Below are 23,894 nucleotides of genomic sequence, written 5' to 3'. Positions count from 1 at the left end.
AATAGAAAACTTGAACAGACTGATAATCAGCAAAGAAATTGAATGAGTAATCAAAAATCTCCCAATAAGCAAAAGTCCAGGGACTGATGGCTATCGTAGACTCTAGGTCTAAAGTTCTTTCTTGTCTACCAAGAAAGCAGGACACAGGATTAAAATGCGAGAGATGGCTAATGTCCGGGAAAAGACAAGAGCCCTGAATAAGGGTCCTTGCCCTGTATTTATTAAGATCAGAAGGCTTACAAACGTGATGGGCGTGTACAAAGAGACAATGAATCAGTGAACATTAACTCATGAGCATGAGGGAAAAGGGGGTTTTGAAGATATATGGTATTTGGTGTTTGGGTCAATATAAAACAAAATCCTGGTGCTGGGCAGATGGGCAGATGGTTGTTAACAGCAGACAGGAGGTGCCATGTCTGTTTATCTTAGCTAGCCTAGGGGATAAGACAGATAGGGGAAATAACCTCAGAGTTAACAGGGCACCTTTTCTTCTGCTAATCAGCTCTGCTCTGGGCAGCATGGCGGTCTATAGCCCTATATACCTGTTCATCTAATTTGGTCCTTCCATCCTGTGAGAGCAGCTTTCTGCTATAGTACTAAATTGGGGGCACTTTTGCCCTGAATGCCTAATCTTGCTTACCTCATAAACTGTTGTATTGGGGCCTTTGCCCCTCTGTATTCTGGGGCCTTTGCCCCTCCCTCTCTATTCTGGGGGCCCTGGCCCCTCCCTACTTTACTCTGGGGGTCTTGTGTTGTTTACACAAGCTTGGGTGAGAGCATCCTATGGCTTTGTAATTCTTTATGACTTGTTAACCCACTGGTGTAAACCCAGGGAATTTCTAAGCTTATTCCCCACAATGGCTTTCCAGAGAAATTCTATCAGACATTTGTAGAGGAGTTAATACCTATTTTTCTAAACTGTTCCAAAAAATAGAAATGGAAAGTGCCAGGAGCCAATCCATCCAGCCTTCCTGATGGCACAGCCCGGTGGTTGGCGGAAGGGCAATGCATAGTGACCCTCTGAATGGGAAGCTACTGGTATCCCCCCTGTTACTCATCTTGGCCATCCCCATGGTCCAGTTGGCACTGATGATTCAAAATAAACCCATGGGGGCAAACTTGGGGATATTTTCTGGGGAAGACCCCCAGGAAAAACTCCCTCTGGGAAAAAACCATGAGAATCCGAAGATGGATAATGAAACCTCGTATCCAGCTGGTGCCATCCCCACCTGTCCATCCCCTACCTAAAGGAAGGATAGCCCCCTATATTTCCCAGCCAAGGAGGGGGACAAATGGTTTCAAAATCCCCACTCTGGCAACAAAGGAATGTATCTATGATTACAAGTTACTCCAACCCCTAGGCCCACTTAGCCCCCAGGAGGCATTCCAGATGCTAATTGGACCTGGTGGGTTAAGGTACAGGATGGTTCATTAGTTCCTAGGTATACATTGTCTCTGGGAAAGCATAAGTCGTGGGTTCCCAGGGCCCTCTTGGCTCCCTCCTGGCACCCCAGACCAAAGCGAATACTTTTGTTCCTTGTACTGCAAATGGTTCAAAGGAACAATTAAGAAGTCATGTCCCTGTAAATGTTCCACTTGAGGTGTTGAGAGCTAGATGACCTTTCATGAAAATAGCAAAGCAAACGCTTTATAGACTATAAATAAACGTAGATACATAGTGAAAGTAGTATGAAGAAATTAATCAATAAGCAAAGGGCAGAAGGGAATGTTACAAAGAAATAACCATGAAGTTCCTTAATGGGTGGTTACACAAAGGAACATTTTTAGAATTAGGTAATGCCAAGAAACATAGATGATGCACACTACAAGGAAATTGCTAACAAATATAATGCCACGTTTGCCACAATAAAGCGGCCAGTCTAACACATTGCTGTTATCTGTGTCCATTTGTCAATTTGCCGACACCGTTCATCCTTCGGGAATTCCTGGACCTGCTGGGGCCGGACTCCGGCAGGAAAGAAAACTTTCAAACTCATTCTATGAGGCCAGCATTCTCTTGATTCCAAAACCAAAGTTTCCATTAAAAAACAGAACTAGAAGCCAATATCCCTGATGAATGTGGATGCAAAAATTCTCAAGGCAAACAAACAAACAAACAAACAAAAAAACACCTGGCAAATCAAATGCAACTGTACATTAAAACAAGTATTCACCACTATCAAGTGGGATTTATTCCTGGGCTACAGGGATGGTTCAATATTCACAAATCAATCAACGTGATATACCATATTAATAAAAGAAAGAATAAGAACCATATGATCCTCTCAATAGGTACAGAAAAGTCATTTGACGAAGTACAGCATCCATTCTTGATAAAAACCCTCAACAAAGTAGGAATAGAGGGAACATAGCTCAACATAATAAAGGCCATATATGAAAGACCCACAGCTAATATCATCCTCAATGGGGAAAACGGAGAGCTTTTCCACTATGGCCAGGAACAAGACAGGGATGTCCACTCTTATCATCATTATCTAACATTGTACTGGAAGTCCTAGCCTCAGCAATCAGACAACAAAAAGAAATAAAAAGCATCCAAATTGGCAAGGAAGAAGTCAAGCTTTCACTATTTGCAGACATGATAGTTTATGTAGAAAACCCAAGAGACGCCATTAAAAATTGCTGGAACTTATAGATGAGTTCAACAAAATTTCAGGTACAAAATCAATGTACAGAAATTGGAGCACCTGGGTGGCTCAGTTGGTTAAGTGTCCATCTTTGGCTCAGGTCATGATCTCACTGCTCGTGTGTTGAAGCCCTGCATTGGGCTCTGTGGTGACAGCTCAGAGCCTGGAGCCTGCTTCAGATTCTGTGTCTCCCTCTCTTTGCCCCTCCCCCGCTCATGCTCTGTTTCTCTCTTTCTCAAAAATAAATAAACATAAAAAAATCAATGTACAGAAATCTGTTGCATTTCTATATACCAAAATGAAGCAGCAGAAAGAGAAATCAAGGAACCAGTCCCAGTTACAATTTCACCAAAAGCTATAACATACCTAGGAATAAAGCTAACCAAAGAGGAGAAGATCTGTACTTTGAAAACAGTCATGGATTGGAAGAACAAATATTATTAAAACGTCTGTACTACCCAAAGCAAACCCCACATGTAATGCAATCCCTATCAAAATATCACCAGCACTTTTCAGAGCTTGAACAAACAATTCTAAAATTTGTATGGAACCACAAAATTCCCCAAATAGCTAAAGCAATCTTGAAAAAGAAAAGCAAAGCTAGAGGCAACATAATTCCAGACTTCAAGCTATTATTACAAAGCTGTAGTGATCAAGACAGTATAATAGTGGCACAAAAACAGACATTCAGATCAATGGATCAGAGTGGAAAACCCAGAAATGGACCCGCAACTATACGGTCAACTAATCTTTCACAAAGCATGAAAGAAATCGACTGGCAAAAAAAGACAATCTTTTCAACAAATGGTGTTGGGAAAACTAGACAGCAATATGCAGAATGATACTGAACCACTTTCTTACACCATACACCAAAATATATTCAAAATGTATGAAAGACCTAAATGTGAGACAGGAATCCATCAAAATCCTAAAGGACACAATTGGCAGAAAACCTCTTTGATCTTGGCCATACCAACTTTTTACTACATACGTCGCTGGAGGCAAGGGACACAAAGGCAAAAATGAACTATTGGGAACTCATCAAGATAAAAAACCTCTACACAGGGGGTGCCTGGGTGGCTCAGTTGGTTAAGCGTCTGACTTAGGCTCAGGTCATAATCTCACAGTTTGTGAGTTTGAGCCTTGCATTAGGCTTGTGCTGACAGCTCAGAGCCTGAAGCCTGCTTCAAATTCTGTGTCTCCCTCTCTCTCTGCCCCTGCCCCACTCCCACTCTGTCTCTCTAAATAAATAAATAAATAAATAAATAAACAAACAAACAAACAAACAGTTTTTAAAAATTAAAAAAAAGACTTTTCAAAGCAAAGGAAACAATTTGCAATATATTTGCAAATGATATATTGGATAATGGGTTAGTGTTGAAATCTATAGGGGCGCCTGGGTGGCGCAGTCGGTTAAGCGTCCGACTTCAGCCAGGTCACGATCTCGCGGTCCGTGAGTTCGAGCCCCGCGTCAGGCTCTGGGCTGATGGCTCGGAGCCTGGAGCCTGTTTCCGATTCTGTGTCTCCCTCTCTCTCTGCCCCTCCCCCGTTCATGCTCTGTCTCTGTCCCAAAAATAAAAAAAAATAAAAAAAAATAAAAACGTTGAAAAAAAAATTAAAAAAAAAGAAATCTATAAAGAACTTACCGAACTCAACACCCAAAAAACAAATAATCCAGTTAAGAATCGGGCAGAAGCCATGAAGAGACATTTTTCCAAAGAAGACATACAGATGGCTAACAGACACATGAAAAGATGCCCAACATCATTCATCATCAGGGAAATACAAATCAAAACTACAATGAGACATCACTTCATACCAGTCAGAATGGTTAAAATTACCAACAGTGGGATGAGAAATAGGTCCTGGCGAGGATACAGAGAAAGGGGAACCCTCTTAGACTATTGGTGGTAATGCAACCTGGTGCAGCCAGTCTGGAAAACAGTATGGAGGTTCCTCAAAAAGTCTGAAATACAATTACCCAAGACTCAGCAATTGCACTATTAGGTATTTACTCAAAGGATATAAAAATACGGATTTGAAGTGGCACAACCACCCTGATGTTTATAGTAGCATTATGAATAATAGCCAAATTATGGAAAGAGCCCAAATGCCCATCAACTGATGCATGAATACAGAAGATGTAGTGTACATATACAATGGTATATTACTCAGTCATCAAAAGAATGAAATCTTCCCATTTGCAATGGCATGGATGGATCTAGAGTATTACGCTAAGTGAAATAAGTCAGAGAAAGACGACACCATTTCACTCATATGTGGAATTTAAGAAACAAAACAGATGAACCTAGGGGAGGAAGAAAAAAAAAGAGGAAGGCAGACTATAAGAGTCTTCACTAGGGAGTACAAACTGAAGGTTTATGGAGAGAAGGTAGGCAGGGGATGGGCTGGCTAAATATATGATGGGTGTTAAGGAGGGCACTTGTGATGAGTACTGGGTATTACACGTAAGTGATGAATCACTAAATTCTACTCCTGAAACCAATATTACAGTATATTTTAACTAACTAGAACTTAAATAAAAACTTGAAAAAAAAGAAATTAAAATGGTAAATATACATTTACCGCACATTTACATCACAACCTCAAGAAGTTCATTTATCCATTCTTTCATAAAGGAATTAATGTTGATTATGTGTCATCCTCTATGCTGTGTGCTAAGGATACAAAGGTGAAAAAAAAAAGACATAATCCTAGCTTTATGGTGCATATGATCTATATGTAGAGATACCTGCTTTTATATTTATTTTATAGTGATAATAATACCATCAATGAGTATATCAGATGTTACTCTGAAAGCACATTACCTGGTTCTCAATCAAGTCAAACAGGTATAAAATCCTCTCTTGCATGCCTTCCAGATTCAATGAGAATTTCATGTGCTTCAGCTTCTTTTTTATAGATTCCTCACAGCTCAAGATGGTCAAAAATATGTCTCTGCAGAGAGAATGAAATAACATTCATTAGATGTCTGCTTTCTTTTCCAATCATGTCCTTCTGAGATTACCTCTTGCTGATTTTTTTTTTTTTTTTCTAAAGAGAGCATGCATGTGAAGGCAGAGAGAAGGAAAGAGAGAATCCCAAGCAGGCTCCACACTGTCAGCCCAGATTCCTACTTGGGGCTCAATCTCACGAAGCTTGAGATCACACCCTGAGTGAAAATCAAGATTCCAGCACTTAACCGACTAAGCCACCCAGGCGCCCTACCTCTTGCTGATCTTGGAGTTGGGGCATTCCTAATTTTTTTTCAATATTTACGACACGCAAAAATGTATAAAGAATAAGTCAGCAGGCACAGGACTACCACTATCTAGCTGCTGAAATAAATAACTGCCAATGCATTTAAGTCCCTGGTTCATATACCTCCCCACTTTTCCCCCCAGAATGAAGCACTACCTTGAAGGTAGTGGGTTATCATTTCATTAAGTACATGTTTAATTTCACAGTTTATATATGTATCTTTAAGCAAAACATAGAATTGTTTGGTGTGTTTTTTACTGTATGTACTGGTATCATATTATACTTGTTACATCACAGCTTATTATTTTGAATGAACATTATATATATATATATATATATATATATATATATATATATATACCTAAAGATGAAACTTCATATAAACTCTAAGAACATCTTCAAATTTACTATATAGTATCAATATATCTTTCAATATTGCTTTAGCAATTAGCAATCCTCATTACCCCAACAATATATAAATTCCTGTTGCTTCACAATGTACTCCACATTTGCTATTGTCCAACTTCAAATTTTTTGTGACAGTGGGTTTAAAAGTGAATCTGGGGGCGCCTGGGTGGCTCAGTCGGTTGGGCATCCGACTTCAGCTCAGGTCATGACCTCACGGTTCGTGAGTTCGAGCCCCGCTTCCAGCTCTGTGCTGACAGCTCAGAGCCTGGAGCCTGCTTTGGATTCTGTGTCTCCTTCTCTCTCTGTCCCTCTCCTGCTTGTGTTCTGTCTCTCTCTGTCTCTCAAATATAAATAAATGTAAAAAAGAAAAAAAAGTGAATCTGATTGCTGCTTTGATTGATATCTCCTTGCTAATCAATGAAAACCTTTTCATATATTTATTGGCTATTTACATTCTCTATTTTTGTGAGTTGCATATGTGTAAGAGTGTAAGTTTCCTGAGGAGAACTTTGTATCCTCAGTGAGCAATGTCTAATACATTGTAGATATTAAATATATATATTTAAAAATATTTTGCTTACAAGTATATATAAATTTATTGCATACTGTAGGGAAGAAAATTTTTCCTTGAACCTCTTACTATTCCTGACTGGGTCTTAAATTTAAACTAAGAAAAAAAGATCAACAGGAGAAAAAGCATACAAATTTAGTTAATAAAAGTTTTATATGACATGGGAGTCTTCATAAGAAAATGAAGACCTGCAGAAGTAGTTAGACCTGAGTACTTTTATGCTAGGTTTGATTGAAGAATGGGCAATGGAGGAATATGATAAATTGTGGAGGTTATATGATAGGTTAAGGAGTATGAAGTAACTGCAATAAACTGGGGGACACTTAGCAATCCCTGTTTGTTGACATTCTTCTTGGTCCCTTTGTCTTTGGAGATAAGGATGCTCCTTTCCTCTAGGTATAGGGAGGGCACCTCTCACATGAGGACTTTATGATCTGTTTCAGGAAAGAAAGGGAAGGGAAGGAGGAGGTCAGAGTAACTTTCTTGCTTCTGCTGTTTTTTCAAACTCCTTCAGCTTAAAATAGTCAATATGCCAAATTGCCGTATTTGGGGATAGTATGTCCTAAACCCTATCAATATGTTTATAGCATACATTTTTAAAAATTATATTTTTCTTAATAATTTGTTACATATTTTAATATATTTTGAATGCTAATCTTTTATGGGTTACATATGTAGCACATATCTTCTTTCAATTTGTGGCTTGCTTTTTCCTTTGTTTTTTTTTTTTTTAAGTGACTCGGTGCACAATTTTTCATATTAATACAGGTTTCTATTTAATATGTAAAAGTCAAGGATGGATATTCCAACTTGCCAGGTAGCTCCAGTCCTTGTAGTCATTCAGGAGTCCAGGTTTCTTCCAATTTGAGTCTAAGCTACTTCCTAGGACTTTGATTCAGTTTTTGGTTCAAGCAAGGTTGCAGCTATAGTCCTATTTCAGCTAGGAGGAAAAGGTAAGACAAAAGTGGAGTGGGCACACATGCCCTGCTAAGGAAGGACATTGTATTTATACTGTCTGCTCTTCAGTTGGGGAGAACTTATTCACATAATCATATCTAACAACAAAAGAGGAAGAAACATAGTATGTAGCTAGACAGCTACATGCCTCCTCCCCTTAGAAAAGGTGGAGTAAGATTGTACATATGTACATATGTATGTATGTATTTGTAAGTAGGTTCCATACCCAACACAGGGTTCAAGTTCATGATCCTGAGACCAAGAGTTGCATGCTCTACTGAGCCAGCCAGGTGCCTCCTTTTTTTGTTTTTGTCTTTGTTTTTGTTTTAGGGGGAACAGATTTTAATGTACATTTGACAGTTTTACTTTCCCTCTTTTTCTTTTACTTGGAAGAGCTTGTATGGTTACAATGATCTCTCCCTTAAAGGTTTAATATAACTGACACAGAAAATCTTAAGGGTCTAATTTTTTTTCATGGGAATGTTTTAAATTCATTATTGGAAGTACTTTACTGGTGATAGAACTATTTAGGCTTTTTATTCTTCTTGAGTAAGTCTTGGTATGTTATATTTTTCTTAAAAATCTGAAATTTTGATCTAAATTCTCAAATTTATTGGTATAAATTTATTTGTATAATTACTATTTATGCATTATATTAACATTTGCTAAGTCTGCTATTACATTTCCCTTTTTTCAGATCCTAATGTTATGTGTGGCCTTTTTTTTTTTTAATCTCAGGAGAAGTTTGTTTTATTGATACTTTCAAATAACCAACTTTTGGCTTTGTAGATTCTTATTGTGTCTTTGCTTTCTAGCTTCTTATTTTCTGCTCTTTTTTACTTTCTTGTTCTTGTTCTTTTTTTTTTTTTTTTTTTTACATTTATTTATTTTTTGAGAGACATAGAGAGACAGAGCACAAGTTGGGGAGGGGCAGAGAGAGAGAAGGAGACACAGAATCCAAAGCAGGCTCCAGACTCTGAGCTGTCAGCACAGAGCCTGACGTGGCTCGAACTCACAAACCCTGAGATCATGACCTAAGCCCAAGTCAGACACTTAACTGACTGAGCCACCCAGGTGCCCCTACTTTCTTCTTTTGTTTATTAAATTGTTCTTTTGTTTGCATCTTAAGCTTGTTAATTTCCAGCCTTTCTTATTTCCTAATATAAACATTTAAAACTAAAAATTTTCTGTATGTGCTGCTTCAGATACATTCCAGAGGTACTGTTATTTGGTATTTACATTATCACTCAGTTTAGGATTTCTTCATTTCTATCAAGATTTCTGCTTGGTTCCATGGGTTATTTAATGTTACACTTTTATTTATTTAAGGTGTTTATTTTATTTTATTTATTTATTTATTTATTTAGAGTGTGTGTGTGTGAGTGGGCAAGAGGGGCAGAAGGGGAGAGAGAGAGAGAGAGAAAATTTTAAGAGGCTCCACACTCAGTGTGGAGTCCAATCTGGGGCTCCATCCCACAATCCCAGGATTATGACCTGAGCCTAAATCAAGAGTCAGATGCTCAAGCGACTAAGCCACCCAGACGCCCCTAATGTTACACTTTTAAATTACCAAATAAAATTTATGTTACCTTTTTTAAAATTAATTAATTACATTACAGTCAGAGGTTGTGCCCAGTAGACTATTCTGAGTACAAGGCATTGTTACCTTCCTTTCTTACTCTAGCACCTTTTCCTTGAACTAAACTGTCCTTCTTAACTTTCTCTTCTTTTAGGATAAATTTCAGAAATTTGTCTTCTCCTTACACCTGGTCATTAGCCCAAATGACATACAACACTTGCTTGAATCCTAGAGTGAGTGGAGCATAGGCTCAAACTCCAACTCATGCCACATACGTAATTTTAGCTTGCTATATCGTGCATTACTTGTAATACTAGTAGATAGCGTTTACTGAAGCGTCACTATATGCTCGGTATAGGACTAAAAATCTTACACACATTATCTTATTTAATTATCCCAACAATACCATTATTAACTCCCATTTTGCAAACAAGACAATTGAGAAACCAAAAAATTGAATAACTTTTCTCAAATCACACAGCTTCAAGTGGTAACATCAAGAGAAGAACCCAGTGTTGTTGGACCCCAGAGCCTATGCTATATAAGCACTCAAATGAGGTTTGTTGAACAAAGAATTCCCCCTTTAAGTAGTTTATGGCTAAAACGAAGTTTATTGCCACTGAGTCATGCATTCACATAATTCTTCATTATCACTATACATAAAACACTCAATGCTTGTTGAAAACACTTAGAAATTTAGGATTACTTCTTCTTGGACTATTTCAAGTCATCTATGAAGCAACAATATGAAGAATTAAAAGAGTTGTTACCTATCTTTTAATATCAGCTGTTTTGGAGTTACATGTTTTTCTGAAAAACCAATAGACATCCTCTGACCACATCCTTCTTCAAAATGTTCCCTGTTAATGCTGTGACAGCTCAGGCACTTGCAAGTTTTCTAAATTGTTTAAGATAATTTACAATCTTCCTTAAAAGTTAATTTTTTGTCATTCTTGTCACCTAATGTGTCTTTTTATTCATTATATATATTTCCACAATTAATTACATATTTATTTTAAAAATTTTATTGCATATATATGTTCATATGTATAAAATTAAAAAACAAGAAAAAATTAAATACATTTTATGGAGTTTATTACTCATTTTTAAAAGTTTGTGAGATTTTTTTTTTTGTTGCTTCCTTCTTGAACTTAATGACAACAAGCAATATTTGAAATTACCTTTTGATTTTAATTATCCACTATTTCTGCCATAAAATGAAAGAAAAACTTATGTATTAGTTAAAATAATAGTGCTATAATGATTATCTACATTTTTTATTGTGATAAAAATACATAACACAAAATTGATCACTTCAGCCATTTTTTTTACCATTTATTTATTTATTTATCTTAAATCCAAGTTAGTTAACATATAGTATAATAATAATTTCAGGAATAGAATTTAGTGATTCATCACTTACATATAACACCCAGTGCTCATCTGAGGTGTCCTCCCCAATGCCCTCACTCCTCTAGCCCCTCCCCACATCCAACACCCTGCCAGCAACTGCCGCCTTCCAGCAGCAAACGGAAGAAGAATGAGGCACAAACAAGTCAGCTGCAAGAGAAAGGGAGCAGGGTCGACAGTTGGAAGGACTGTAGCCCCGAACAACTCCTCATTCCCATATTTATTGGGGAAATGATATCAATCATCAAAAGACATCAAGATTCATTACATTGTTCAAAGAGTGTTCTCAAGAGAAAAACAGAACTTGCTTAAGCATGTAGTGGGAGTAACTTATGGTTGAGCAAGCACAATCAATGAATCTTATCAGATCCATTGCAGGTGGTCATGGTCTCTGGGGAAGCAGAGAAGTACAAACAAAAGAAGCCGGCAGCCTTCCACCCTGAGCGGGCCAGGCGTTCCCAGCTGCTCCGCTTCCGTGAGGTACATAAGCCGCCTCTCCAGAGAGACCTTTCAATATTACATTTTCTCAAGGCTATATTATTTATGACATAGCTCTGCATAATGTTTTTCTTCAATCATCACATTGTTGTCAGGGGCCATCACAAGCAACCCTCAGTTTGTTCTCTGAATTTGAGAGTCTCTTATGGTTTGTTTCCCTCTCTGTTTTTATGTTATTTTTTGCTTCCCTTTCCTTTTGTTCATCTGTTTTGTATCTTAAATTCCACATGAGTGAAATCATATGATATTTGTCTTTCTCTGACTGACTTATTTAACTTAGCATAATACACTCTAGTTCCATCCATGTTGTTGCAAATGACAAGATTTCATTCTTTTTAATCACCGAGTAATTTTCCATATATATATATATATTTACATATATATATATATACATATATATATATACATATATATATATATATATATGTAAATATATATATATATACCACATCTTCTTTACCATCAGTCAATGGACTGATGGACATTTGGACTTTTTCCATATTTTGGCTGTTGTCGATAGTGCGGCTATAAATATTGGGGTGCATGTTCCAATTCAAATCAGCACTCCTTTGGAGAAATACCTAGTAGTGCAATTGCTGGGTATAGGGTAGTTCTATTTTTAATTTTTTGAGGAACCTCCATACTGTTTTCCAGAGTGGCAACACAAGTTTGTATTCCTACCAGCAGTGCAAAAGGGTTCCTCTTTCTCTGTATCCCCGTCAACATCTGTTGATGCCTGAGTTGTTAATTTTAGCCCTTCTAACAGGTGTAAGGTGGTATCTCATTATGGTTTTAATTTGTATTTCCCTGATGATGAGTGATATTGAGCATTTTTCATGTGTCTGTTAGCCATCTGGATGTCTCTTTGGAAAAGCGTCTATTCATGTCTTTTGCCCATTTCTTCACTGGATTATCACTTTAGCCATTTTTAAGTGCAAAATTCAGTAGCATTAAGTGCATTCTTAGTGCTGTACAACCATCACCACTATCCATCTCCAGAACTTTTTCATCATCATAAACAGAAACTGTACCCATTAAATAATAGTTCCCCATTATCCCCTTCCCCAGCTGTTGGTAACCTCTATTCTACTTGCTATCTCTACAAATGTACCTATTCTAAGTGCCTCATATAAGTGGAATCAGACAGGGCACCAGGGTGGCTCAATTGGTAAAGCGTCCTACTTCAGCTCAGGTCATGATCTCATGGTTTGTGAGTTTAAGCCCTGCATTGGGCTCTGTGTGAACAACTCAGAGCCTGGGGCCTGCTTCAGATTCTGTGTCTCTCTCTCTCTCTGTCTACTCCTCCCCCACTCACATTCTGTCTGTCTCTCTCTCTCAAAAATCAACACAAAAAAATTTTTAAAAAATAAGTGGAATCAGACAATAATTGTCTTTCTGTGTCCAGTTTATTTCACTTAGCACAATGTTTTCACGGTTTATCTGCATTGCAGCACGGATCAGAATTCCATACTTTTTTAAGGCCAAATAATATTCCCAGGATATATATCACATTTTGTTTATCCATTCATTTATTGATGGATTTTTAGGTTGCTTCCACCCTTTGGTTAATGTGAATAATGCTTCTATGAAAACTGATATACAAGTATCTGTTGGAGTACTTGCTTTCAATTCTCTTGATTGTATACCTAGGAGTAGAATTGCTAGATCATGTGGCAATTCTACGTTTAACTCTTTGAGGAACCACCAAACTGTTTCCACAGCATTAAATCATTTTATAGTCCCACCAGCAATGCACAAGAGTTTCAATTTCTCTCTATCCTTGCCAATATGTGTTATTTTCACTTTTGTTTTGTATGGTAATAGCTATCTTAGTGCGTGTGAAGTGGTTTCTCAATCCAGTTTAACTGTCTACATGTAAAGTCTCATTTAAGAGGTAAGGGAATTGAAATTAGGAGCAACAAATAGAATGGCCCAAATACAGTTAGTAGATGGTAAAGGAGAAACTAAAGTCAGGGTTTCCTAACCCGAACAAGGGCTTTTCCTTCTTCCACAATCTTGCCTTATCATTTTCTATCTGTTTGGCTCTTTCTCTATTTTGTCTGACTTACATTTAGAGATGAAACAGGGTAGTGTCCATGTAGTATTTTGTCTAAGTTTATGAGAGTGTTGTTTTTGCAGGCCAACACAATAAAGTACCAAGAATTTTCTATGGCTCAACTTACTATTGAAACATGTTCCTTTTATCATAAAGGGGATATTAGGGGTGAAGAGTAACATTTCAGAAGATATCTACAAATACATTGAAAGAAAAGTTGTTTGATGGACTTTGGAGGGTGAAGAAATTGAAGACTTTCTGGATATATGGAGTAGTCCATAGTTCTTTTAAATTTGGATTGCATTAGAACTCTATCCATGTATACTTTAAAATATGTTCAACGTATTTCCTTCTAATTCTAAAGACCCTTAAACTTGATCATATCCTAAGACACATAAATGTCTATTTTGTTGAATTTTAAAGACCTTTAGGCTTAATGTAAGCCAGCATCATTTTTATATTCTCAGAACCACCCAATTTTTATTCATATTTAAATGATATATGAGAAAAAAAGGGTTGTTGTGTAGCAGGTCAGCAATTAATTCTCTTTTGTTACTGGGAGGCACTTCTGGGAAAGAAGGAGAGGAGGAGATCTGGTATAGTTTTCTTGTGAATATTCTAATAAATAGACTTCCTGGCAAAGAAGCTAATGGTACTTGCTAGCTGAAGAGTCCTTATGTATGAAATGCTTTTAGCAGAATGCATCTAGTTGACCAGGACTGTTATGGTAACTAACCTGGAGTCTATGAATTTATAAGTCTTCCTGTAAAATGTCATGTAAACTATGCAACTATCTGAGTATAAAATGGATATTTTGTGACTAAAATGTTGTGGGTTTGTTTTTGTTTTTGTTTTTTGTTTTTTTTCATGTCACCTGAACACGTTGCTTAGAAACCTCACATGCTAATCTTGGCCAGAGCTATATTGATCTGAGGGATGGGTCTCAGATCTGTCCCTACCTCACCAGTGCTTTATGACTACTTATATCCTTGAAATTAGAGGAAAGCTTAATATTAGAGAAGCCTCTTGTTTGATGAGTTTGATTTGTAGTCTGATCCTTTGTGCTATCCCAATATGTGAATTTTGGATGTCATCCATAGCTTTTCTGATTCATAGCCACATCATATATAAGATACATCCAAATGAATACATACAATAGGTCTTGACTCTTTTTAACACCTGCATAGGATTCCATTGTGTGTAGGTCATAATTTAGATCAACTTATCTACCCAGTCTCCTAATGAAGAATATGTAGATTGTTTCATGCTAGAGTAAAGATTTTTGTTAACAGATCAACTGGCACAGTTGGGAACAGATCAATAGGGTAGATTCTCAGAAGTAGAATTTCTTTTTTTATTTTTAAAAGATTAAAAAAATTTTTTAATGTTTATTTTTGAGAGACAGAGAGAGACAGAGCATGAGCAGGGGAGGGGCAGAGAGAGAGAGGGAGACAGAGAATCTGAAGCAGGTTCCAGGCTCAGAGCTGTCAGCACAGAGCCCAACGCAGGGCTTGAACTCACAAGCTGTGAGATCATGACCTGGGCCGAAGTTGGATGCTTAACTGACTGGGCCACCCAGGTGCCCCTTAGAAGTAGAATTTCTGAGTCAAAAGACATATATATTTTCAATTTCAGGAGCTATTGTCAATTTGTTTCCTATAGAAGTTATACTCGCATAAACTATATGAGGAAGTGCCTATTTCTCTATACTCTCGCCTCACCTCTTCCAAACCAATAGGCAAAAGTTTGAATTGCTTTTCTCTTACAGGTATAATTAAACATTACATAAATACATCTTTTTAAAAATTTAATATCTCATTTTAGGTCTGGGACCTGGATTGGTAATTTGGGCATAGGCTGAAACCCAGGTGTTGCTTCATTAAAGATGTCCTTTTTCACAGATGTTTTGTGTCTATAATTTTCCACACCCCCCCCCAATTTGGGTTCAGGTATGAATTTCCTGTTAAAATAAGCTCTCTGTAGAACAATGGTAACTATCAACCTTTGGATCTTAGTAGGAAAGAAAACTCCAAGCCTGGGGTTAGCTAGAAAGAAAAAGATATAGGAAATAATGAGAGGAAGTTTTGGAAGTGGTAGAGAATCATTCCATATTAGTGAAGAAGAAAATGACATCCTACAGTTTGCAAAGAGACAGTGGATGGATTGAAAGATTTAAATACAAGATGACTTTTGAACAGTTAGTAGAGTTGACTACAGCTGTAGGAGAAAGCCAAACTAGATATTTTATAGGAAGACATGAAGAATCTAGACTAAAGATATGTACAGGGAGAGAACAGGTTGTTTATTTGTTTGCTTTTATCTAAATGTAGGTAATCAACATCATCATCATCATCATCATCATCATCATTTTCACATAGATAGTTGTTTCACCATTGCTCTGCTGTTGTCAGCCAAGGTCCATCCAAAACAACAGGGTAATTGAGAAACAAAAAGGCACTCTTTATAATGGTGTGGGAACAGTGAAGAGAAACCAAAAAGGATGATGAAGCTTCTCAGGACTAGAAAGAGCATGGAACAGTTACCACCCTTGGACCCAAAAAGCCAAGGGACAGAGTAATAATAAGAACTCAAAGAACATACTTCAAGCTGGAAGAGAGGGCCACTTGATAGAAGCCATGGCCTTCAGAAAGGGATGCAGCAAGGAGCAGGGAGGGATCCAGAGAATAAATACTTCAAACTTACTTTCTTCATACTCTCTCTCTTTTTTTTAAATTTTCTTAATGTTTATTTATTTTTGAGAGAAAGAGAGAGAGAGAGAGTTCAAGCAGGGGAGGGGCAGAGAGAGAGGGAGACACAGAATCTGAAGCAGGCTCCAGGTTCTGAGCTGTCAACACAGAGCCTGACGCGAGGCTCGAACCCACAAACCGTGAGATCATGACGTGAGCTGAAGTCTGGCACTTAACCGACTGAGCCACCCAGGCGCCCCTATACTCTCTAATCTTGTCACCACCACCTCCTCACTCCCGAGGACTGAATCCAAATGGTAATTATGTTAGACAGAATAATGACTCTCCAAGATGTCCATGTTCTAATACCTGGAAACTGTGAATATTTTTCTTAACATAGCAAGGGACTTTAGACATGTGATGAAGAATCTCGAGACGGGGGATAATGGGGTGGGCCCAATGCAGTTGTAAAGGTCCTTATAAGTGAAAGAGGGAGAAGTGAAAGTGAAAGAAGAGTCAGAGAGAGGGATTTGAAGATGCTGTGTTACTGACTGTGAAGATGGAGGAGGGAGCCATAAACGAAGGAATGCAGATGGTCTCTAGAAGCTGGAAAAGGTAAAGAAAACAGATTGTCCTCTAGAGCCTCTAGAAGGAATGCAGCCATGCTACCACCTTGATTTTAGCCCAGTGACATTCATTTCAGGCTTCTTATTTCCAGAACTGTAAGATAACAAATATGTGTTGTTTTAATCCACTAAGTTTGTGGTAATTTTTTTATAGCAGCAATAGAAGACTAATACAAAAACCAAGGACAAGGCAACCTGTTGATGCAGTCCATAATGATCCAATCCCATGGACACAGAATAGGGTGGAAAGGGACAGGGCAAATATAAATTTGCCATGGTCAAATATAAATCACACAGCACTACTCTTTTTTAATCCTCACCATGCATTCTGTTCTTAGACAAAATGAGAAATTTTTTCCTCAAAATAAGAGACATACAAAGTACCACCAGTCACCATATTATCATGGGATGATGTCAATTCAGTCATACTTTCAACATGAAACCAAAAATATTAGCAATTTCCAGAACTCTTTATATAAGTTGTCTGGGGAAAACAAAGAAGGGAGTAAAGTCATTAATATAAAATGTGTCTACTAATTTCTCAACTGCTGGATTTAGTTGGATAGTTAAGTTGATAATTGTATCTTCTTTCTTCTACCCCCCCCCCCCCATTCCATAATCTCCTTACCTCTGCTAGCCTCTTGTTTTAGACAGAGTCCTTTACCTGGTGGGGTGACCCAACCATTGATGATTCTTTGTTAAGTTCCCAGTTTTCCATTGATCATTATTATGAGTCATGGCAGTACTGAAATGTACCCAGGTGAATCTCCTTGGTTCTAGATGTAGTCTTCCTTGATTTCATTTCCAGTTTTCCCCTGGTAATCATGATCAATCAATTTGGCCAATAGAATGACCAACTTCTCTATCTGGTGGTTCAGTGACATGAAGAACTCCAAGTGTCAGGGGGAGTCTCAGTTTCCAGTTTACCAAAAACTTGACTCTTTTCCCAGGAAGACACACACCTCTCCTGGGTGCTAGGACCTGTAACCACACTAAGCCCAAGAATTGCAGATAGGAAGCAAAAAATCATTCACCAGGTGTTTATGTGTAATAGTGAAAAAGTTACTCCCACTTTATCCCTTTTGCTCCCAGAATTATGTATCACAGTAGTAGAAGAGATGGACCTGAATTGCCACAAATAGTTAGATCGTCAAAACAGACTCACATGAGTCATAGATCTTACCAAAATCAAACTTTGCCAATTGGCTCAATTGATACATATAGGATATAGATACAAATGTAACATTTATCCCTGAAGGGGTACATCTTCCCAATTTCCCCTTTATTCCACCCTGGGATGTATTTTGGTTTTGGAGCAACAGACGAGCACTTAACAGTGCATTTTCAGAGAAAGTCATTTGATAGATAAAAAGGTTTGCAGGAGAAATTCTCAATATGTACACCAATCCATAAATTCCAGATTTATTTACAATAAGAAATCTAGACAGACAAGGTATAGCCATTTTTAGGTAATGAATTCCTTATCTATTTCCACTAGTAAATACCTTTAGCATGTTTACAAGCCAGGATGGTTAATCTCAACCGTGTCCCTGGTAGGGAGGAAATGAGTCACAGGCCTGGCATTAACTCTTTTCTTCACAGAAACATTTATTAGTTACTCGCTTAAGGCATACACAGCATACTGTAGGATGGTGTGCCAACTTCACAAGGCATCCTCTCCTGGCAGGCATCTTCAGCAGCTCTGGGTGATGGGATACATGTTGAGACAAGTGAATATTACAGGCATGAGCACACTGTCACAATGTTTTTGCTGTAGAATGAATGCCCTGGTCTGAGTCTGTGTGTGGATACCGCACACACAAGCTGGTGGAAGCATTTTTGGCAGGGCAGGTAAAATTATACCTGAAATGTATGTCTATCCCTATGACAACAAGCTGCTCCATCTCCATGATGGAAGGGATTCAGTGTAATCCATCTGCCAAAGGTTTGCCTGGTTTCTTGGGGAATGATGCCATATTCAGGCTCATCACTGGCCTTTGTTGTTGTTGGTAGTCACAACCTCAATCTGATGATGAGAAGATGTAGTTAAACCCATGTGTATTACTTTAACAGAGCTGCCATAACAAAATACCACAGACTGGGTGGCTTGGACAAGAGAAATATTGTCTCACAGTTCTAGAGGCTTAGATGTCCGAGATCAAGGTGTTGGCAAATTTGGTTTCTCCTGAGGGCTCTCTTCTTGGCTTACAGATGGCTGCCTTCTCATTGTGTCCTCATAGGGCCTCTTTGTGTGCACTCATCCCTAGTATCTCTGTCTGTATGTCCTCATCTCCCCTTCTTATAAGAACACCAGTCAGATACGATTAGGGCCCACCCTCACGGATTCACTTTAACTTAATTACTTTTTTAATGGCCCTATCTCCAAATACCATCATATTCTGAGGTTATGGAGGTTAGAGCTTCAACATATAAATTTTGGTGGAATACCATTCAGTCCATAACATTCTGCTCTCTGGATCCCCAAAATTTATATCTTTCTCATATGCAAAATACAGTCACCCCTATAACAACAGCTCAAAAGTCTTGGGGCACTAGGGTGACTCAGTTAAGCATCAGACTCTTGGTTTCAGCTCAGGTCATGATCTCATGACTTCATGGGTTTAGTTGATTTTCAGGTATAGTTGATCTTCATGGGTGTAGAGCCTTCTTGAGATTCTCTCTCTCCCTCTCTTACTGCCCCTCCCTCAGTCACACACAAGTTATCACTCACTCTCTCTCAAAATAAATAAATAAACTAAAAAAAAAAAAAAAAGTCAACCCATTTCAGCATCACCCCGCACATCTCAGATCTCATCTACTAAATATTAGCTAAATTGGAGTACCCTGGTGGCTCAGTTGGTTAAGCATCCAACTCTTGATTTTGGTTTAGGTCACTATCTCACGGTTTGTGGGTTTGAGCCCTGAGTCGGGTTCTGCGCTGATAGCACAAAGCCTTATTTGGATTCTCTCTCTCCATCTGTCTCTGCCCGTCTCCTGATTATGCTCTCTCGCCTTCTCAAAATAAATAAATAAACATTTAAAGAATAAAAATAAATAAATATTATCTAAATCAAGTATAGGTGAGACTCAAGGTATGATTCATCTTGAGGCAAAAATTCCTCTCTATTGTCTGAAGATGTGAAATCAGACAAATTATCTACTTCTGATATACAATGATGGGATAAGCAGGAAGCAGAAATTCCCAGTTCAAAAGGGTGACGTCAGAAAGAACAAAGGAGTCACAAGTCCCAAGCAAGTTCATAAGTGCAGCTGAGTAAATTCCATTAGATTTTAAGGCTCAAGAATAATATTCCTTGGTTTGATTCTCTGTCTTCTGGTCCCACCTGGGTGGTGGTCCTGCCTTTTTGGTCCACTGGGGCAGCAGCATCACCTAGAGGCCCTGGACAGTAGCTGTGCTCCAAAGGCCTTATCTGTAAATACCAGACACATTCTGAGGTACTGGGTTTAGGCTTCAACATTTGAGTTTTTCACAGAAGGGTACAATTCAATCCATGACACCAGGCATAGCTTCTTTTCTTGTCACCATGGACACTTGTACATGGGACCATTAAGCAAATGCTGGAGTAACTGGGGAAAGAAGGTTACTCATATGCAGAGGATAGGCCATCTTGTCTACCTGATTACTGAACTCTTCCTCCAGAGTGGATGCCCTCTCGTGGCACTTATATGGGAAAAAAATATCTTTACATTCTATACCCTTTATGATAAGTCTGTCCCCACACCTTTCTTCTTGTCCTCTTTTTGTCAATCTTCCAATCCTCTTGTTATCAAGTTTCTGTGTAACTGATCTACCATTAGTCATGAATTAGTGTAGATACAGATCTCAGGTCACCTCTCTTTTATGAAGTGCACAACCATTATATGATCCAGATTTCTGCCCCAGGGAGGGTTTCTCAACCACCTCAGAATTACCCCTCAGTGGAGCTATAGTGAAGTGGCCTTCCATTTTTGGCTTATGTCAGCATATCATGAGTCTCATTCACAAATCAGGTCTGCATTTTTTCTTATTCTGCTTTCTGGGCATAGAAAACTCCATATAAAACCTTAAATGTGAGATGAAGACAAGACAGCAAATAGTATCTGTAGTTACTACCAAGCAGCTCTGTCTCACCCACTCGTACAGTTTAACTGTACATCTTCAATCTACTTGGGCCTTGTCTCATATATAATATTGCCATTATAAATAATGAAATGCTACAGCAATTAAATGTTGTTGTACCCATGTAATGTTCTGATTTGATCATCATGTCATTCTTAGTTTATGACTGGCAGTTTGAGTGAACTAAATACTTGGATGTTCCACATTTAAGGACCCAGTCTCTACCAGGTCCTAGGAGCAAGTGAAGAGCTACTTTTCAAGAGAAAAGTTGGGAGAAGAAGAGGGTGTGTACTTCTTCCAAAACTCTAGGGCTCTCTAACATGACTCTTCTATTAAGGTTTCCTGGAGGCTGAACGCATCATTTCTGCCTCCCAAAGACACTTCCAATACCATTCGGACTTCTGTCACCTGCACAAGTAACAGGGAATCTTGCACTGTACCCTAGACTTGCTACAATAACTTCTAACTCTGGGCTTTACTCAAAACTAGAAACCTTATGGGTTACGTGGTAAATGAGAGGGAGCAACACGTCAGACAGAATGTAGGTTGTCAGTTTAAAGAGGTCCTCCAAGTATGATGCTTCTTTCTCCCTTTGGTGCAATGCCACATTCAGCAACTTCTTTCATTTCAGAGGGAAATCCCAACATAGCCTCAAGCCACTGGACCCCTAGAAATCCACCACAGAGGTAGGTCTTGAATTGTGTGGGATTTATCTACTGTTCTCTGGCAGACTGTGTCCATAACGGTCAATCTTCTAGGAAAGGATAAGATAGAGAAGAATAAACACTATATATGGAGGAGAAAAAGATATAGTCCAGAGGTAAGATGGTAAAGGCTTATTGCTATCCCTGACACATGATGGCAAGCTGCTTTTGATTATCATTGCTAAAAGGAATTGGAAAGGATTATTTACTAGGTCATTAGCTCATACCAAGTGCCAGAGGCTATGCTGATTTGCTCCATAAGTACACCACACCCAGGATCACAGCTGTGATTGGCATCACTTTCTGGTTAAATTTCGGGTAATCTACAGGGGCACCTGGGTGGCTCGGTCAGTTAAGCTTAAGTGTCCAACTTCAGCTTAGGTCATGATCTCACGGATGGTGATTTCGAGCCCCGTGTTGGGCTCTGTGCTGACAGCTCAGAGCCTGGGGCCTGCTTCAGATTCTGTGTCTCCCTCTCTCTCTGCCCCTCTCCCACTCATGCTCTATCTCTCCCTCTCTTAAAAAATAAATAAACATTTAAAAAAATTTTTTAATTAAAAAAAAAAGAAATTTCCAGTAATCTACAGCCATTTTCTAAAACACATGTGGCTTTTGCACCAACAGAGAATTAAGTGGGATTGTGGTAGAAATCACCACTCTGCATCTTTAAAGTGTATGTTGGTAATACAAATCTTTAGAATTTTCCCACTGAAGCATAATAACTTTTGGAACACTATCTTAGTAGGCTTCTACTTGAACCTTCTTACTGTAATGGCCTTCACCCTATCAATCAAAGGACAGTTAATAAATATTCCTTTTTCATCATGTATTCTGAGAGGTAGGGAAGTAACTATAGGATGGCTCCATCACGACATTGGACCCACTGTGAAATTGATTCTGGTCAAGATTTGTCACCTGACCTCATAAGATCTAATACTGAATAGTGGACTTGGTGGATTTTGTTTGCTTTTGTTTTGTTTTATTTTATTTTGCTTATTTTGTGTCTCTGAGGATTAGATATTAGCTTCAATTCGAAACCAATATTAAATAACCCCAAAAGACATTTATCTTTTTTCAGTTTACAGTCATACTGGGCCCACTTGTCATTGGGGAAAACTTTACTAAAGATTCACAACTGTGATCATATTGCAGAATACTTTGGGGCTCCAAGTCTGTGAATTAGTTTAGTTCTACAAACTGGATAAGAGGTTGTGAATCCCCATTATAGTGACTTAAGTTAGGTTTTTGCCTATTAGACCTAGAATCACCATCTGAATATGCCAAATGGCATGTTGGTAGGCTGCCCTTGTATTTATTTCCTAAGGTCTTATGACCAATTATACATTGTCACATATCCCTATAGGTCATACACTCTGATTATTGCTTCATCTCTGTGGGTTATTCTGGTAATTGTACTCACCTCGTTACTGAAGCCTAAGGATTGCTATGCTTCTTCCACTTCTGTACCTCTTCATTCATTACATTTGAGATGAGAGTACTCTATTCCTTGGCGATATCCTTCACTGACATCTCCAGCTGGCAAAGTACAGCCACCAGAGAGCTTTATATGGATGTTGGTGTCCCCCTTACTAAAGCATTCTGTAATGCATTGATATAAGGATTATCTTCCAGGTTTGCCCAGGGAGGCATGTGGTTCACAGTGGGAAAGCAAATAAATCATAATAGATTCATGTCATCATTCTTGAAAATAAACAAATTACTATTATGACACCTAACCATGCCATCTCATAATAGCAGAAACACCTTTCCTAACACCCTTGTAGTCATCACACCTTAAGGCCCAGATATATTGGAGAAGCAGGAGATCCTTCTGACTTAAAGAATCTTCAAGTCAGTAAATGTTTGTTGAGGATCCTTGCTGTATTATGTACCATGCCAAATGCTAGGGAAAACTGGTTAAACACAAAACTCACATAGTTCTTGCTTTTGAGAAGCATGTTTTTGTTAACTTCATAGGACCAGTTAGAACCATGGGGTCAATATGGGCACCATCTCTAGACTTTTGCTGAGAAAACTTTTGCATGTATTCGAAAAATGACCCTCTACTCATATTCCAATACTATCTCCAACTCCTTTTTAATTCAAGGCCTTCTCCATTACAATCCATATCCCAAAATCAAAACATAGACTTAAGAGTAGACAAGGCACAGTATAGGCCTAGATATAAAATGGGAGGCCAATCAGAGATTCCAATTTAATCACATTTCATATCTCAGATAGGAGGAAAAGGGCTTCTCTCATTAATTAAGAAATTCCTTTGGGGGCACCTGGGTGGCTCAGTTGGGTAGGTGTCCAACTTTGGCTAAGGTCATGATCTCACAGTTTGTGAGTTCAAGCCCCATGTCAGG

The 23,894-nt window shown here is 38.3% G+C and overlaps 2 long non-coding RNA genes across 2 annotated transcripts in view; both read right to left on the bottom strand.

Moving 5' to 3' along the window:
- LOC122224412 overlaps positions 1 to 23,148 on the bottom strand; it is a 47,503-nt gene extending 24,355 nt beyond the window's left edge. Inside the window, exons 1-2 of the long non-coding RNA XR_006204770.1 lie at positions 22,946 to 23,148; positions 5,477 to 5,606 (exon numbers count right to left, since the gene is read on the bottom strand). This is a non-coding gene — a long non-coding RNA (uncharacterized LOC122224412). The remainder of the gene's footprint in view (positions 1 to 5,476; positions 5,607 to 22,945) is intronic.
- Positions 18,290 to 18,870, bottom strand: LOC122224413. The gene is made up of 3 exons (XR_006204771.1): positions 18,834 to 18,870; positions 18,565 to 18,727; positions 18,290 to 18,403 (listed from the first exon to the last, which is right to left on the bottom strand). It is a non-coding gene; the product is annotated as an uncharacterized LOC122224413 (long non-coding RNA).
- Positions 23,149 to 23,894: the final 746 nt, after the last annotated feature.

The sequence above is a fragment of the Panthera leo genome, chromosome B4 (assembly GCF_018350215.1).
Source record: "Panthera leo isolate Ple1 chromosome B4, P.leo_Ple1_pat1.1, whole genome shotgun sequence".
Taxonomy (NCBI): domain Eukaryota; kingdom Metazoa; phylum Chordata; class Mammalia; order Carnivora; family Felidae; genus Panthera; species Panthera leo.
This window is presented reverse-complemented; position numbering and strand designations above follow the sequence as displayed.